Here is an 18,979-nt window from a genome sequence, read left to right on the forward strand (position 1 = left end):
CCCAGCCAGTCATGGCTTATGTTATAGGGAATTCAGCTCGAGAAGCCCACACCAGGATGTATGGACTTCAATTCCCAAGAGCATGCCGGCTGGAGAATTCTGGGAGTTGAAGTCCAGGAATGCTGGCTGGAGAATTCTGGGACTTGAAGTCTACGAATACCGGCTGGGGAATTCTGGGACTTGAAGTTCAGGAATGCAGTTGCAGTTCACCCTTCTGAAAGTTGCCATGGTTGCAAATCACTGTTCCAGAATAAACAATGTTCTAATTCTTTCCCCCTGCACAAACCAGAAGTGGCAGAACCTGTTAAGGGAAATCTTTGCCAGCCAGGTAAGCAAGCCAGAAATCCACCATTCCATCAACCAGGCTGCAAACTCACTCCCCCTCCCAATGCCCTGGCCATACCACAGATGGCTTCACCCGCGATCCATTGATTCCCCACCCTCAAGGCTAAACCATGGTTTAGAATACCCTACCAGGGATGGGCTTCACCCCTTTCCAAAAGTGCAGAGAAGAGCAACGAAGACGATTCAGGAGACGAAAACATGTGGAAAACAGTTGCAGGAACTGGATAGGTCTGGTTTCATGATGGCGAACCTATGGCACACGTGATCCCTCTCTGCAGGCACGCAAGCCGTTGCCCCAGATCAGCTCCACCATGCGTGCATGCGTGCCTCCCGCTGGCCAGCTGGTTTTCTGGTTTGCTATGCATGCATGGGTGGTGGGACACATAAGGGAAATGCATGCGTATGTCTGGAGGGACCACAGGGGGTCACCCATGCATGCACGGGAGGTTGCATGCACGGGAGGTTGCATGCACGGGAGGTTGCATGCACGGGAGGTCGCATGCGCGGGAGGTCGCATGCGCGGGAGGTTGCATGCACACGTCACATGCACGGGAGGTTGCATGCACGGGATATCCCGGGTGCATATGTGTGTGTGGGGGTGTTAGGGAGTCCAGGGGGGGCATGTGTAAATGAGCGGGGGTAGGGTCCAGGTGGGGGGGCATGTTTATTGCATTATGGGTATGCGCACATGCACTTTTGGCATGCAGCTATGAAAAGGGAGTCCTCACTGGTCTAGTTCAATTGAAAGAAGGAGCAGGGGAGACATACTAGCAGTCTTCCAGTATTTGAGGAGCAGTCCCAAAGAAGAGGGAGCCAATCTATTCTCCAAAGCACCTGAGGGCAGGACAAGAAGCAACGGATGGAAACTAATCAAGGAGAGAAGCAACCTAGAACTCAGGAGAATCTTCCTGATATTTGGAACAATTAACCAGGGGAATGATTTGCTTTCAGACGCGGTGGGTGCTGTATCACTGGAGGCTTTTAAAAAGACACTGGACAGTCACTAGTTTGAAATTGTTCAGGCAGGATATCCTGCTTGAGCAGGGGGTTGGACTAGAAGACCTTGAAGGTCCCTTCTGTTCTTTTCAAGCCAAGCTAAAGCATTTGCTGCTCCTGGAGATCGTGAAAAAATATGAGAAAGCAAGAAAGGAAAGGAATTAAAAACTGAATCCTCCAACCACCCTGCTTCGCTGTACACGTAGTCCTCGACTTACAACCATTCATTTAGTGACCGATAAAGAATGTTGCCTTCTCTGAATAGTGTCCACAGCCCAAATCCTTCCTGACCCTGCCTCGCCTTTGCCAAGGAAAGTAGTTAGGGAATTCATCAAATGACAACCATTCCTTTAGTGACCATTCAAAGTTACGACGGCACTGCCCAAAGTTGAGTTAGTTTCGTTTTTCACACTTACGACCGTCGCACCATTCACCCACGATCACTTGATCAAACAATCCAGATGCATTTTAGGGGCAGTTGCAGTGTGTGTGTGTGTGTGTGTGTGATTCCACACGTGATCCCCTTTTGCGACCTTCTGATCTGCCAAGTCACTTTCATTTCACCCCCTTAACGACCGCAACGATTCGCTTAACGGAAAAGGAAGCTCGTTCAAAACGGGGCACGAGACTCCCCCTCCCCCCCGTCGCCTTGCCTGGGTGGGAAACCGGGGGGTGGGGTGGAGGGCAGGCGCCTTCTTCTCGGTCGCAAGTCGAGAACCTCCGTCCCAACTCCGGCCCCGCGAAAAGCCATTCCAGGATCCGTGGCTTTGAAGCAAGCCCAAGGCGAGAAAAATCCAGTCCGGGTTTTGCCGCCGATCTCGTGTCACTTTTTGCAAGCCGCGCTGCTTGCTGGCGGCCGGTCCGGGATCTGCGTTGCTGCCGCCGCTGGAGCAGAAGCGGAGCCGGGTGGGGTGGATTTGGATGGGTGGGTGGGATTCTCGCCCTCCAGCAATATTTCTCCCCCCTCGCCCTGCCTCTGCTTCCCCCCCCCCCTTTGATCTTCCCAACCTAGCAGCTGAAACCCAAGAAGGGGTGGGGTGGCAGCCCTCCAGAATCAGCTTAGAGACCCCCCCTCCCTTCCCCCTGCACAAACACTACCCCCCCTCACCTACCATCCACACCCACCCCCCCTTTTCTCCCCCTGGGGAGGGGTTTGATTTTATTTCAATTTTCATTTTTTTTTTGGCCATGGCATGATAACCGACTTGGCAACGACTTGCTGGGAAGGAGGAGCAGAGGAAGAGGAGGAGAGGGGGGGTGGGAAATAGAGGAGGGGGCGTTTGCTTTAAATTACCCTCTTCTCCCCCCCTCTCCCCACCCCGCCCTCCCCCTTCTGCTCCAACCCCGGGCTCTTGTCTCTGGGACGATCACAGACAAACATGTGAAGGCTGGGGGACAGGTGGAAAGGGAGGGGGGGGCGAAAGAGAGAGGGGAGGGGAGAGGGAGGAGGAAGAGGAGGAGGAGGAGTTCTCCGCGGACCCCCCCTCCCCTTTTCCCTTCCTTCGCTTTCCCCTCCCCTCAAAAGAGTTTGGGGATCCAGCCATCAACTGCAGCCGCGACCAGATTTCAGAGATCTCGCAAAGCCAGTCCAAAGGTAAGACTAGATCCCTTCTTTCCGGGGAAGGTGGGGAGGGGGGTGTTTGTCGTATTCGCGTGGGGAGGGGGGGTCTCTTTCCGCCTTCCCCCCCTTAAAAAAAGGGGGAGCAGTGTTTCCTTTCATCCCTCTCCTTCCTCTTCCTCTCTCCCCCCCCCCCGTTTGCAAACTTTATAGGATCTCATTTGAAGAAGTGGGGAGGGGGGGAGAGATAGGATGGGAATTGCGCAAAGGGCAGCCCCCCCCCTCCCTCACCTCCCCAAATTTGCTAAAAAAATAAAATAAAAATCCTGCTCGGGTTTTTCAAAGAAGCGAGAGAGAGAGAAAGAGAGGAGGGGGAGAGGAAAAAAAAACACATAATTGGGTCTGGGGGCTTTGGGTGGAACCCCCCCCCCCTCCCGGCCGCCTTGCCGCTGCTGTCCAAGGGGCTGCTGGAGATGGGTGGCAAATCCGTCGGAGCCGATTACAGTTTGCCGGAGAAGCCCAGCCGGCCCCCTTCCTCTCCTCCTTCCCAACCCACAGAAGCCCCCCACCCTCAATTCTTGCCATGACTTTTGAAAGGGTGCTTTTGGACCCGCGGCCAATTGCTGGAGCCGGCTATTATCCGTGGACCTTGGGGGCTTTTTTGGGGAGGGTGGGAGGCTGGCTGGATCCTTGCGGGTGGGTGGGTGGGTGACCAACCCTGCTCCTTTGGTTGGGGGCTTTTTTTTGGGGGGGGGGGAGTGTGAGAAGAGGTTTGCAGCAAAGGATGCTGTTTGTCTTTGGCTTGGCAGCCCTGAATTATTATTATTATTATTATTATCCCCCTCACTCAAATTATAGGAGAGAATATATTAAACAGGGTTAATCCCTTCTGATCTTGGCCATTGTCTCCATTGTCAGTTTGGGGAGAGGGGGAGGCCGAGCCTCTCTGGTCTCCCCACTCCCTCTCTCCCTCCCTCCCCCCAAAAGCCAGAAACCCCCCCCCCAGATCTTGCTAGAACCAGGGAGGCTTTGTAGAAACGGAGGCGATGGAAAGAAGAAGAAGAGGATGATGATGATGCAGCCGAGAAGGAGAATCGAGGGAGGGACGAGGCTGGGGAAGTGATGGCACAGGCCAAGTCACTCACCCACCCACCCACCCACCCTGGGCTCCCAGATCCTGTGAGCCGCCCCTTTCTTGAAGAATCTAGGTGGATGGGTGGATGGGTGGAAGAAGGGAGGGAGGGAGGAAAGAGGGAAGGAAAGAAGAATGGAAGGAGGGAAGGGAAGGAAGGAAGGAGGTAGAAGTGAGAAAAGGAAGGGAGGGAGGAGAAAGGAAGGGAAAAGGGAGGGAGGGAAGGAAGGAAAGAGATGGGGGAGAAAAGGAAGGAAGGAGGAAGGAAGGCGGGAAAGAGGGAAGGAAAGAAGAACGAAAGAAGGGTTGGAGGGATAGGGAAGGAAGCGGGAATGAGGGAGGGAAGGAAGGAAGGAGGTAGAAGTGAGAAAAGGGAGGGAGGGAGGAGAAAGGAAGGGAAAAGGGAGGGAGGGAAGGAAGGAAAGAGATGGGGGAGAAAAGGAAGGAAGGAGGAAGGAAGGCGGGAAAGAGGGAAGGAAAGAAGAACGAAAGAAGGGTTGGAGGGATGGGGAAGGAAGCAGGAATGTGTGAGGGAGTGAAGGAAGGAGGTTAGAAGTGAGAAAAGGAAGGAGGAAGGAAGGTGGGAAAGGGGAAAGGAAAGAAGAACGAAAGAAGGGAAGGAGGGAAGGGAAGGAAGCAGGAATGTGGGAGGGAGTGAAGGAAGGAGATGGAAGTCAGAAAAGGAAAGAAGGAGGAAGGAAGGCAGGAGAGGGAAGAAATGAAGAAGGGAGAAAGGGAAGGGAAGGAAGTGGGAAGGAGGGAGGGAGGAAAGGAAGGAAAGAGATGGAAGTGAGAAAAGGGAGGAAGGGAAGGAAGAAGGGAAGGAAAGAAGGGAGGGAAAGAAGGGAGGGAAGGAAGAAAGAAGGAAGGGAGGTAGTAGGGGAGGAAGGAAGGATGAAGGGAAGGGAGAGAGGAAGTTAGGGAGGGAGGAAGAAAGGAAGGAGGGAAGGAAGGGGCCCAGTTGGTCCCATCCACTTGTATCCTGAATATCTGGAGGAATGTGAGGCCGAGAAAACCAGCCACAGGCAATCCCCTCCATGCAGTGGTAAGGGAGGGGCGGATGGGACTCAATGCCAAGTCCGTCACAAAGTGGGGAAACGGGGGGGAGGCAGGCAGGCCGCGGGAAAGAAGAGCCTTTCCTGTTTCCTGGTCCTTCTTCTGCAGGACTCTCCACCCAGAGATGTCACCCTCCCTCTCCTGGGGGGGAGGGAGGGAAATGCCCATGCTCCTATCTTGGTTCCCTACTTGCACATCGCTTGGTGTTTTCGGAGGACACGGGTTCAAAAGCAAACACCCCGAAAGGTGGGGAGACTTGCCCTGACCAAAAGAGGCTCAGGAACCCCACTTCTGACCCTGGTCTGCGGCTACCACTCTTCTTCCTCAAGAACAGGACAGGACAGAATAGAACAGAGTTGGAAGGGACCTTGTAGGTCATCTAGTCCAACCCCCTGCCCAAGAGAGAGAGAGAGAGACCCAGAATAGACAAATACTCTTTGTATGCTCAGGGGGACCCCGTTCTCGTGACTCCTTCTGTTTTCAGGCTCTTTGTGGCTTTGGGGATCGACAGGGGCTGGATCTAGCCCCCCCCCCGTGTTTCTCTGCACTCTCCTCCCCCAGGAGGGACCAGGTCTCCAAATTGCTCAGGCTGGCTTCACACAACTCTGAATAGCAACCTTTTGTATACCCTTGCATTCACACCGCTTTTAAGCCCAAGTAAGGCAATCCTTGGGTGAGATTTGTCGTGGCGTGGCCATTAAGGAAGGGAGGGAGGGAGGAGGGAAGGAAGGAAGGAAGGAGATGGAAGTGAGAGAAGGAAGGAGTGAAAGAGAAGAAAGGAAGGAAGAAAAGGGAAGGGAAGGAAGAGGGAAGGAGATGGAAGTGAAAAAAGGAAGGCGGGAAAGAGAAGGAGGGAGGAGGGAAGGGAGGAAACGGAAGTGGAAAAAAGAAAGGTAGAGAGAGACAGAAGGAAGAAAAGGGAAGAAAGAGAGAAGGAGGGAGCGAAGGAAGGAAGGAGGTGGAAGTGAGAAAAAGAGGGAGGGAGGGAATGCAGGAATAAAACTAACTAACTAACTAACTAACTAACTAACTAACTAAGTCCAGCCCTTTTGAGAACCCTCAGTTCAAGGTGCTGGAAAGGAGTTAATTGGGGAAATTAGGTTAAATTTGGTTTGTTTCAAAGAACACGTCTCTCGTTTGTGCTTTGGGGGGGGGGAGAAAAATTGAGGAAGGGTCTTTTTGTACCTGGGAAACTTTTCCTTTCACCGTAACCCCCCTCCCCATGAGATCTCAGCAAACATGGTATGCGTGGAGCGGGACAGCGTGCTCTGTGTATGCTCAGGGGTTCTCTTGGCTTGTTTGTCTGATTGGAAGCTACAGCTGGGAATGCTGAATGTTTACGGGGAATCCTCGACTTACGACCAACATTGGGCCCAACATTTCTGGGGCTAAGGGAGACGCTGGTTCAATGAGTTTTGCCCCATTTTACGACTTTGCTTGCCACCGTTGTTAAGCGAATCATTGCAGTTCTCAAGGGAGTCAGGTGGTTTTTAAATGTATATGGCTGCCTTGTAGACTTTGTCAGAAGGAAGGAAAGAAAGAAAGGAAGGAAGGAAGGAAGGAAGGAAGGAAGGAAGGAAAGAAGAAAGAGGAAGGAAGGAAGAGGAAAGAAAAAAGGAAGGGGAGGAGAAATGAAGGAAGGAGAAATGAAGGCAGAGCAGGAGGGAAGGAAGGATTGAGGAAGTGAACCCGGGACACTGCAACCGTCATAAATATGAGTCAGTTGCCAAGCGGGTGAATTTTAATCACATGATTCCATGGATGCTGCAATGGTCATAAGTGTGAAAACCGGTCACTGGTCCCCTTTTTTAAGGGCCGTTGTAACCTCAAACAGTCACTAAATGAACTGTCATACCTCGAGAACTCCTTGCGTAAGGCTTTCGGCTTTTGTGATGCTTTGGGGGTTACAGAATACGGAATATCAAATACAGAATAACAGAGTTGGAAGGGACGTCGGAGGTCTTCTAGTCTGACCCCCCCCTGCTCAGGCAGGAAACCCTTCACCGTTTCAGACCAACGGTCGTCCCATCTTTGTCTTAACACAGAGCAAATTTTGTGGGTGGGGGGCTGCAGAATTGAGAAGGGAGACAAGAAGGGAACGAACGACTCTTCGGCTTAAAGAGCAACGAGGCGGCTTCATCAGAGTTTTCGGTGAATCATTTTCCTCTTGAACCCGGGGCTGCTCTCGTGATTATCAACCCCCCCCCCCCAAAAAAAAACCCTCCCATCCTTCTTAGCCTGCATTGTCGGCTTAAGACTGGCCCTTTAACAGCTGCCTGCCCCAATGTGCATATTTTGGATCTCTGCCCAGGGAAGCAGGTTGGGTGGGGAGAGGAGAAGGGAGGGGAGGGGAGGGGAGAAGCACAGCAGCCCCAGGCTGAGATGAGCTCACCGTTTTAGCCTCGGCGGTGGGGGAACCCACGGCTCCTGAGCATGGCTGGAGGGCTGCTCCGAGTCAGCTGAAGAAATCTCTGTTTTGCCCATAGAAAGCAACCAATTTCTGGCTGACTCGAACTGTTCATACCGCTTTATGATGCCTCTGTAAAACCGCACTTGGAAAACTGCACAGGGACAGTATAGGTGGTACCTTGCTCATCAGTAGTAATTGTGAGAGGGATCTTGGAGTCCTAGTGGACAACCATTTAAATAGGAGCCAGCCGTGTGCAGCAGCTGCCAAAAAAGCCAACACAGTTCTAGGCTGCATCAACAGAGGGATAGAATCGAGATCACGTGAAGGGTTAATACCACTTTATAAGGCCTTGGTGAGGCCACACTTGGAATACGGCATTCAATTTTGGTCGCCATGATGCAAAAAAGATGTGGAGACTCTGGAAAGAGTGCAGAGAAGAGCAACAAAGAGGATTAGGGGACTGGAGACTAAAACATAGGAAGAACGGTTGCAGGAACTGGGTATGTTTAGCTTAAGAGAAAGGAGGACTAGGGGAGACAGGATAGCAGTCTTCCAATATCTCAGGGGTTGCCACAAAGAAGAGGGAGTCAAACTATTCTCCAAGGCACCTGAGGGTAGAACAAGAAGCAATGGGTGGAAACTAATCAAGGAGAGAAGCAACTTAGAACTGAGGAGAAATTTCCTGACAGTTAGAACAATTAATCAGTGGAACTATCTACCTCCAGAAGTTGTGAATGCTCCAACACTGGCAATTTTTAAGATGTTGGATAACCATTTGTCTGTAGTGGTGTAGGGTTTCATGCCTAAACAGGGGGTTGGACTTGAAGACCTCCAAGGTCCCTTTCCAACTCTATTATTCTATTCTATATGAGGACCCAGATTGTTGGGGACAATAGGCTGATTCTGTAAAGAGCATAGAGGGAGCTGTAAAGCAGTATGTAAATTTAAGTGCTGCGGCTATTGCATTCAGTTTTGGTCACCACGATACAAAAAAGATGTAGAGATTATGGAAAGAGTGCAGAGGAGAGCAATGAAGACGATTAAGGGCCTGGAAACTAAAACATGAAAAACAGTTGCAGGAATTGGGTATGTCTAGTTTAATGAAAACATGGACTAAGGGGGACATGATAGCAGTCTTCCAGTTTTTGAAGGGCTGCCCCAAAGGAGAGGGAGTCAATCTATATTCCAAAGCACTTCAAGGCAAGAAGAATGGATGGAAATTAATCAAGCAGAGAAGCAACCTAGGACTAAGGAGGAATTTCCTAACGTTGAGCCCAATTCACCCGTGGAACTGGCTTCCTCCAGAAGTTGTGGGTGCTTCTATCACCGGAAGATTTTAAGAAGAGACTGGACTGCCATTTATCAGAAATGGTGTTGTGTCTCCTGCCTGACCAGGGGGCTGGACTAGAAGACCTCTAAGGTCCCTTCCAACCCTGTTAATCGGTGGTTCAACTCTGTTATTCTATTATTCTGAATGTCTCGCCTCCATAAAATTGTGCTCCGTTACTGGAGGCTTTCAAGAAGAGACTGGACAACCGTTTGTCTGAAATGGAATAGGGTCTCCTGCCTGAACCAGGGGGCTGGACTAGAAGACCTCCAAAGTCCCTTCCAACTCTGTTATTCAGTCTGGGTTGGGGCGAATAGTTTCTTAATTTCTCGTCTAGCTCGGATGCCAACATCCAGACTTCTGGAGTTTCTCAGAGGCCAAGAACTTGTGTTAGCTTGTGAACTGTTCTCCTGGGACCTTGGGAGGTTGGCATCTGCTCAGCATGCAAAAATTCCTCCATCTGACTCTTGCAACCTCTGGCCTTCATCATCCCAACATTTTCCTTCTGAGAACCACAGTAAAATCGGATACGGGCAATTCCCAACTTACAGCTGTTTGTTTAGTGACCGTTTGTGAAAAAAAAGTGACTTATGACCAGTTTTCACACTGGTTAGATCAAGGTTTGAGGGGACGATCAGGGTTAGATCAAGGTTTCCCAACCTTGGCAACTTTATGAGGTACGGACTTCAACTCCCAGAATTCTGGGAGTTGAAGTCCGCACCTCATAAAGTTGGCAAGGTTGAGAAATATTGTCATTCTCTATCAAAGCTCTATCAAAGTACGTCCTCGACTTAAAAAAGTGACCGCTCAAAGTTACAATGGCACTGAAAATAGTGATTTACGGCCATTTTTCACACTTATGACCATTAACAGATTAACAGAGTGGGGAGGGACCTTGTAGATCATCTAGTTCAACCTCCCTCCGCCCCAGCAGGAGACCCTACACCGTTTCTATCAAATGGCAGTCCAAAGTCTATGGAGAAGCCACTAACAACCCTGTAACTCGCTTAACCACTGCGCTAGTTAGCTTAACTGTGGCGCGCAAGGTCACAAAACGGGGCCAAATTCACGTAACCACTGTCTGGCTTAGCAACGGGAATTTTGGGCGGTCGTAAGTCGAGGATTACCTATACAGCCCAATGTTAACTGCATCAGCTTGGAAACTCAATCCCAGAGATGTTTCGGGGGGGCACCATGGGAATTTGGCTCCTTTTGACCTTGGAGGGACAGTGGCCTTGGAATTGGCCATAGCCCCAGGACCCCAAAAGACGTCACAAATTGGGAGAAGATCAACTTTGCAGATTTCTCCAGCCTTTGCAGGTTTCTCCAGTCTTGGGGAAGGGTCCCTTTCTAAGCAAGGCAAGTAAATTAAAATTTTAAAAAACCAGATTTGTTGTCATCAAAGAGACCCTTGTCTGCCTCCCACTTAAGTGACTTCTCTTTCGCCTGCCAAAATCTCTCATTTGTTCGTTCGCTCCGGCTTCTTGGAATATTTTTTGGGGGGCAGGGGGCGGGCAAAATTCTCAAGCCGGGTAAGATAAGCACATTCTTGAGATACGGAGCGGCCTGGGAAAACGATTTGCTGCGTGGCTGATGGAGATTTATGTCACCGAGGCTGCAGGATGACGCGGCAAGAGGCCGGAGAGAGGCAGCGGAGGGCTTCTTAAATGCTAAATATTGTCTATATATTTATATATATAAAGCCGATAACAGCACACCGCTCCCCCGGTCTTGTGAGTCAAAATTTGCAAAACAGGACAGAGAGGTTGCATTGCATCCCTAGGAAAATTTCAAGAGGCAGGGAAGGATGTAGAGGGCCGGTGTTGTACATTTTCATCAGATACAGTACAAGCTGCCTGTATGGTTGTGTTTGTGTGTTTGTGTGTGTGTGTGTGTTTGCCTTGCCCTCTCTGCTTTTTGCACCTGGTACAGCCCCTGCTTCTCTGGTGAGGATTCTACCACTTGCATCCCTCGTTCTTTATGTTAGATACTTGTTCTAACTACAGTGGTTTCCACCAAGGTCCTCTGTTCTGGTGGGAACAGAGGTTTAATCCTATTGGTCGAAGGGTCTGACAGCTTCCTATAAAAGGGCTGCTGTCAGACTCAACCTTCGCTGGATTTCTCCCACTTGTTGTACTTAATAAAGAGCTGTTGTTACCGTTAAGCCTGTGTGTGCCTATCCATTACCCAGTCCAACACTGGCGATGAAGGTGGGATTGGAAGGCAACTAGGCGAACCAAGAAGAGCGTAGCAATTCAGCAAGTACATCCATCCCGGAGCTCAGCGCGGCTTTGAGCAGTCATTTTTGAGCGGCAAACTCAAAACGCTCTCAGAATGCAAAATGGCCACGCACGCCCCCACAGACTCTGTATGACCCAGTCACCGAGCACTGGGACTCATACATGCTTTGATTTGACTGCTTCCTCGAGGCAAATGACCTCATGGGCCTTTCTGAAGGCCGCAAGAAGAACATGTTCCTCGGATACTGTGGCCGGGAAGTGTTTGAGACAGTGAAAGACCTCTCTGAGCCGACACCACTGCAATCAGTCAGCTGGTCCATGCTCCAAAAAACGCTGAGGACCCATTATGCCCCCAAGCCGTCCAAGCACATTCGCCAGCATGAGTTTAACATCAGGAACCAGAAAGAGGGCGAGTCAGTTAATGAGTACATTGTGGCGCTTCGCATGGCCACAGCGTACTGCGAATTCTGAGACCTGGACGAGCTGATTCTGGACCGCATAATTTGCGGCGTGTGGGACATTACCCTACAGAGGAGGTTACTCGCTAAATCTAACCTCACTCTGCCGATCGCCTTGGACAAAGCCAGGGCGTCCGAATCAGCCGTCAAATCTACTGAGACTCTGCAGCGCCAAAGCGCTCCACAAGACACGCAAAAGAGTACATCGCAAGGCTGCAGAGCCCGAGAGATCAGAAGGCGAGGAAGATGACAGCTGTCGCATGCGCAGTAGCCGTGCCCAGCCAGTGAGCAAATTCAAACTACATCTCCCACCTTGCGTTAGCTGAGGAGGAAACCATGCCACATCAGCTTGCCGTTTCCGCGACGCAACCTGCTAGCGCTGTGAGCGAAAGGGGCACATCGTCAAGGTGTGCCGGAGTGAATTCCCTGCCACTGCCTGGCAGCCTAGAAGTGCACCAAACTGCCAACAGAGGCCCAGCCAAGGGTCCTGGCAGAAGCTACCACGGCACTCAGAGGGCGACAATAGAGTCATCTACCACACGTCAATCTGCCAAGTCTGCACCTGGTGGCAAAAAAGCTGAAGGTCACAGTCCTCATCGAGGACTCTCCATGTGAGATGGAGATAGACACCAGGTCATCACTGACCATCATTCTGTGGTCTACCCTAAAGCAGGCTATCCCTAGCCTAAAGAAGGAGCATCTTCGTACCCCTGACATCCGCCTACACGATTATCAGGAAAACGGGTCTCTATCGTGGACCAAGGCACCTTCCAGGTGAAGTTCAAGCAGTTCAGCTGGAAACGCCCAGTGACAGTGGTCAGCGGCAACCTGCAGAGCTCCTAGGGCTAGATTGGTTCCAAGCCCTAGGCCTAGAGGTGACCGGTATCAATCTCTTGAAAGACGACGGCGCTGTAGCCATCTTTAAGGCATTCAAGGACGTCTTCGGCACCGGTCTGGGTAAGTATGTGGGGACTCCAATTTCCTTTAGTTTGGACCTCAACATAGCCCTATTAAGGCTAAAACCCAGGAGAGTACCTTTTGCTCTCTGCTCCAAAATTGACAGGGAAATTGACAAGCTCGTAGGCCAGGGAATCTTAGAGCTGGTCGATCACGCACGCTGGGAAACCCCTATAGTGACACCTGTCAAATCTGACGGGTCTGTCCGTATCTGTGCAGACTACAAGTGCACAATAAATAAAACGCTACAAAAAAGCACCTACCCTGTACCCATTATACAGCACCTCCTTCATTCATTAGGCCCCGGAAATTTTTTCACAAAATTGGACATGGCACAGGCATACCAACAATTGCCTGTAGATGGCACTACGGCGGAGGCCCAAACCATTGTGACGCACAGGGATGCATTCAAATGTCACCGCCTGCAATTCAGCGTTAGTATCGACCCTGGACTGTTCCAAAGTGTCATGGAACAGCTTTTGCAGGGGATTCCAGGAGTCGTCCCCTATTTCGACGACGTCTTGGTATTGGTTGCAAATGAGACGCAACTTTTCAAACGTGTACGAACAGTTTTGGCTCGAATTAGAGACAAAGGCCTCCGTCTCAAAAAAGAGAAATGCCAAATTAAAGTGCCAAGGGTTGAATTCTTAGGGTTCCTAATCGATGGCTCTGGGATTCACCCGACCACACAAAAAATTAAAGCAATTCAGGATGCTCCCACACCTCGCAATCAAACCGAGCTGCAGGCGTTCCTTGGGCTCCTTAATTTCTACAGCGTCTTTCTCAAACAGAAAGCCACCGTTGCTGAGCCCTTACACAGTCTCCTGGCTAAGAACGCAAAGTGGTCCTGGGGCAGAACCGAGGCTGCCGCATTTGCCGCGGTAAAACAACTCCTGTCGGCTGACTCCTTTCTGGAACAATACAGCCAGACCCTGCCATTGGTGCTGACCTGCGACACTTCCCCGTTCGGCGTCGACGCCGTCCTCAGCCACCGCATGCCCAACAGAACCAAAGCCCCTATTGCATTTTACTCCAGGACCTTGTCTGCCACAGAGCGGAACTACAGCCAGCTGGACCATGAGGCTTCAGCTGCAGTGGCCGGAGTAAAGAGGTTCCATGAGTATCTATATGGCTGGGACTTCGAACTCGTTACAGACCATAAGCCGTTGTTGGGCTTATTGGCTGGGGACCGACCTACCCTAATGTCATTATCACCCCGCATGACCAGATGGACCATCTTCCTAGCTGCCTACTCCTACCATCTCATCCACCGACCAGGCTCCACTTTGGGGCACGCTGACACGTTAAGCCGCTGCCTGCTGCTGGAACCTCTCGCTGACCCTACCCCTGAGACACCAGTCCTCCTCATTGACTGCCTTGAGACTGGGCCTGTCTCATCCAGTGACATTGCCCGTCACTCTGCAAAGGACTCCACCATCAAACAAATTTTGAACTGGGTGTGGAGGGGGTGGCCCAAGGGGCCTGTTGGGGCTGATTTCAAAATGTACTTTACCAAACATGATGAGTTATCGGTTGTAAATGGCTGGTAACTGTGCGGGGACCGGGTAGTTGTTCCACCCAAACAGCGCATTGCAGTATTAAAGGCTTTACACGTAGGGCATCCTGGAATTGTCAGGATGAAGTCTTTGGCTAGGAGTTATGTGTGGTGACCTAACATGGACAGGGAGATTGAAGAATGGGTGGCTACCTGCACACCGTGCCAGGAGTCCAGACCAGCTCCCCCAGAGGGGCCCACTAAGGAGTGGGAGTGACCTCAAGCACCATGGTCTAGGGTGCACATTGACTTTGCTGGCCCAGTTCACGGCCAGACATTTCTCCTAGTTGTGGAGACCTACTCAAAGTGGTTAGAGATAGTCCTGATGACCTCCACTACGGCAGAAGTGGTCATCAAGGTACTACGGAGACTTTTCTCCACGCACGGCCTGCCCGACGTCTTGGTCTCAGACAATGGGCACCAATTCACGGTCATGCAATTTGAGACCTTCCTAGCAGCTCAGGGAATGGTCGCGTCATTCCATCCGGCCTCCAATGGTCAGGCGGAGAGAATGATGAGATCTGCAAAAGAGGCCCTCTCTAGGATGGGCCCGGGAGATTGGCAAACACGGGTTGACCACTATTTGCTAATTCAGCACATCACACCCAGTGCCACTACAGGAAGAAGCTCCTCCGAGCTTCTCATGGGTCGCCAGCTAAGGTCCCACTTAGACCGGCTACACCCCAACTATTCTGCCTCATCGCCCCCAGGCTCCACAAGCAAGATTCAGACATTTAGCGTAGGGGATTCGATATACGCCCACAACTAACCCGGGGGAACTCTGTGGGATCTCCAGAGATGGAGCACTCACAAATTTAAATTTAATGTAACTTTATTTTTTATTTCATTTTATTTATTTATTTTGCATAACCTTATTTTATTTCATTTCATTTCAGATTTTATTTTATTTCATTTCATTTTAGATTTTATTTCATTTCATTTTAGGTTTTATTTTTTTTATTGCATTGCATTGCATTTTTCAAAAAATTTTTAATACCGCTCATCTCTCACTATTAGTGACTCCGGAGACACGGGCTCCTGGATAAGAATTCCAGATGAGAATTTCACAACTGGTGGGCTGAAAAATTTGGGCGTACTTCTACAATAGATGATTGCTTTCTCCAAGAGGAGAATTAAGGGGCTTGGGGAAAGGGGGTTAAGGAAAAATATCTTCACGGCTAAACAATAACCAGTCCTCCAAATCTGTCTTATATGGCTACTTCCAGATGTTGAGGCTACAGAGGTCAAAATTCCTAGCAAAAGGGATGAAATTCCAGAGGTTGCAGTACTGGATTGGGGAAACTTTGAAGGCAAGAATGGTAACCTAGCTGTTAGATCAGTGTTTGAGAGTTAGATCAGGGTTAAATCAGGGTTTGTCAACCGTGGCAACTTTATGAGGGGAGGACTTCAACTCCCAGAATTCCCCAGCCAGAATTCTGGGAATTGAAATCCGTCCCTCATAAAGTTTCCAAAGTTGAGAAATATTGTCATTCTCTATCAAAGCTTTGGAATCGGGTAATCATCGAAAATTGGATATGGGCGAGTCTCAATTTACATCTATTTGTTTAGTGACCGTTTGTTTGCAACGGCCCTGAAAAAAGTCACTTTTGATCAATTTTCACACTGTTTAGATCAGAATTTGAGGGTTAGATAAGGGTTTCTCAACCTTGGCATCTTTATGAGGGGTGGACTTCAACTCCCAGAATTCCCCAGCCAGCTGGCTGGGGAATTCTGGGAGTTGAAGTCCGCACCTCAAAGTTGCCACGGTTGAGAAATATTGTGTTAAGTGGTCATTCTCTATCAAAGTTTTGGACTCCTCACTATAGACAGTCCTCGACTTACAACAGTTCAATTAGTGTCCGTTACAACGGCACTGGAAAAAGTGACTTATGGCCGTTTTTCACACTTACGGCCGTTGTAGCCTTCCCGGGGTCAGTTTATCAAAAAATATGGATGCTTGGCAACTGACTCGTATTTATGACGGTCGCAGTGTACCTGGAGTCACGCGGATCCCCTTTTGCGACCTTCTGACTCATGAACAACAGTAGAGATTGCAAGAAAGGTGGTAAAGCCGTCCCGCTTAGGCACGGAAATACGGGGCTCGGTGGCAGTCGTAAGCGGAAGACAACCTGTAGTACTTCTTTGGTGGTTCTGCGTTCGAGTTGACTTGTCATTGGGCACTAGACCGAGACTGATCGATATTGAGCTAGAACCTGTAGTACTTCTTTGGTGGTTCTGCGTTCGAGTCTGACTTGTCATTGGGCAGCATAGACCCATTGTGCAGCAAGAAAGACTGATCGATATTGAGCTAGCTGGAATGGCAACCAACCCAGTCTCTCTCCCAAGTCCTTTCCCCTCCGTGATTGGGGATTAAGACTTTAGAACTCAACTCCCCTCATCCACAACAATAACAGAATAAGGACAAAACAGGTGTGCAAACTTTAACTGCAGTTTTTGGAGGTGCACAGAGGTGTTAAATGAGGAGGAGTGAAAGGAGCCGGTTTAACCTGTGTAGGAATGCAAAGGGTGGGCCTTCCTTGAAGCCATGTCTCTCAACCCCCTCCTCCCCTCTTGTGCTGGGATTTCTACGGTCTGGGTTGAGCTCTGAAACAGGTTTTTTTTGGGGGGGAGAGGGTTGATGCAGCCAGACAGCCATGGGAGGAGGAGGAGGAGGAAGAGGGGGGGAGGAGGAGCGGAAGCAAGAGGAGGAGAAGGAAGAGGGAGGAGGAGGAAGATAAGGAGAAGGAGGAGGAGGTGAAGAAGCAGAAGCAGGAGGAGAAGGAATAGGGGAGGAGGAGAAGGAAGAGGGGGAGGGGGAGCGGGAGGAGGAGGGGGAGAGGAGGAGGAAGAGGAGGAGGAGGAGGAAGAGGAGGAGAAGAAGGAGGGGGAGAAAGAGGAGGAGCAGGAGGAGGAAGAGGGGGAGGAGGAGGAAGAGGAGAAGGAGGAGAAGGAAGGGAGAGCAGAAGGAAGAGGGAGGAGGAGGAGGAGGAGGAGGAGAAGGAAGGGAGAGCAGAAGGAAGAGGGAGGAGGAGGAAGATAAGGAGAAGGAGGAGGAGGTGAAGAAGCAGAAGCAGAAGGAGAAGGAATAGGGGAGGAGGAGAAGGAAGAGGGGGAGGAGGAGCGGGAGGACGAGGAGGGGGGAGGAGGAAGAGGAGGAGAAGAAGGAGGGGGAGAAAGAGGAGGAGCAGGAGGAGGAAGAGGGGGAGGAGGAGGAGAAGGAAGGGAGAGCAGAAGGAAGAGGGAGGAGGAGGAGGAGGAGGAGAAGGAAGGGAGAGGGAGGAGGAGAAGGAAGAGGGAGGAGGAGGAAGATAAGGAGAAGGAGGGAGGAGGTGAAGAAGCAGAAGCAGGAGGAGAAGGAAGAGGGGGAGGAGGAGAAGGAAGAGGGGGAGGAGGAGAAGGAGGAGGGGGAGGAGGAACAGGAGGAGGAGGAGAAGGAAGGGAGAGCAGAAGGAAGAGGGAGGAGGAGAAGGAAAAGGAGGAGGAGGAGGAGGAGGAGGAGGAGGAGGAGGAGGAGGAGGAGGAGTGGGAGAAGGAAGAGGGGGAGGAGAAGGAGGAAGAGGAAGAAGAGGGGGAGGAAAACAAGAAGCAGCCCATTCCATTCCATTCTATTCTATTCTATTTGGGTAGATATATACTTTCACATGAGAGAAGGCAACAGAATTTCATTTTTAATGTGGGCCGGTGGGCTCGCCTTAAAAAAAAAAGGACAATAAAATTATCTGCTTTTGTGACCTTGTGACAAACAAAGTCAACCGGGAAGCCAGACTGGCTTAACAGTTGGGTTGCCAACTTAACCGCTGCAGAGATTCGCTTAACCACGGTGGCAAGAAAGGACATAATCACTTCACCCATGTTTCACTTAGCAAATGTAAATTTGGGGCTCCATTAGGGGTCGTAGGTTGAGGACAGCCGGTATGGCCTCAATCGGCCTTTCGCATCCAACGGTAATTCAGGGGGTTGGTTCGAGGACCACACAGAGTGTGTGTAAAACCCAGCAACCTGCCAATCACCAATTCTCTAATTTATGAGACCTTTTTGACATTTGGTGGAGTTAGTCGGACTCCGTTATCCCCCCAGGCAGTGTGTTGAGTGATTGGCTGTGCGACTCAGTGCATGACTCTCAAATTAGGTTAAGCTGTGTGCTACCTGGAACATGGAAAGGCCTATTTCTGAGTAAATTTACACAGGTGAGCTTGCTCAAATAGCCGGCTTTGCGGGAGAACGGTTTAATTTCACCCGTTGCTTCTCTCTCTCTCTCCCTCCTTCTCTCTCTCCTTCTCTCTCTCTCTCTCTCCCTCCTTCTCTCTCTCCTTCTCTCTCTCTCTCCTTCTCTCTCTCTCTCTCTCCCTCCTTCTCTCTCTCCTTCTCTCTCTCTCTCCCTCCTTCTCTCTCTCCTCTCTCTCTCTCTCTCCTTCTCTCTCTCTCTCTCCTTCTCTCTCTCCGTCTCTCTTTCTCTCCCTCCTTCTCTCTCTCCTCTCTCTCTCTCTCTCCTTCTCTCTCCTTCTCTCTCTCTCTCTCTTTCTCTCTTTTTCTCTCTCCTTCTCTCTCTCTCTCCTCTCTCTCTCTCTCTCTCCTCTCTCCTTCTCTCTCTCTCTCTCTCTCTCCTCTCTCCTCTCTCTCTCTCTCTCCTCTCTCTCTCCTCTCTCTCTCTCTCCTTCTCTCTCTCTCTCTCTCTCTCTCTCCTTCTCTCCCTCTCTCTCTCGTCTTGCTGAAATAATCAACACTCAAAGCCGTTTGGGATCTGTCTCCAGCATTTAATTGGAAGTGAGCAATTCCTTGTAAGGCAGGCAAGGGGTGGTGTACGCGTGTAATGGCATGCGGGGAAGACTTTGGGAGAAGCAGCTGAGAAATGCTGCCTAGGGCAGTTAAATTGAAATTCAAATTCAGAATAGAGCCGGAAAGGATCTTGGAGGTCTTCTAGTCCAACCCGGGTGACTCTTTCGCT

The 18,979-nt window shown here is 50.5% G+C and overlaps 1 protein-coding gene across 1 annotated transcript in view; it reads left to right on the forward strand.

Moving 5' to 3' along the window:
• Positions 1 to 2,442: 2,442 nt before the first annotated feature.
• Positions 2,443 to 18,979, forward strand: part of SEMA6B (semaphorin 6B) — a 188,896-nt gene continuing 172,359 nt past the window's right edge. Inside the window, 1 exon segment of the mRNA XM_081941654.1 lies at positions 2,443 to 2,935. The gene's annotated coding sequence lies outside the window, so the exon portion shown is untranslated.

This window comes from Natrix helvetica, assembly GCF_964273705.1.
Source record: "Natrix helvetica genome assembly, chromosome: 1".
In the NCBI taxonomy this organism is placed as follows: domain Eukaryota; kingdom Metazoa; phylum Chordata; class Lepidosauria; order Squamata; family Natricidae; genus Natrix; species Natrix helvetica.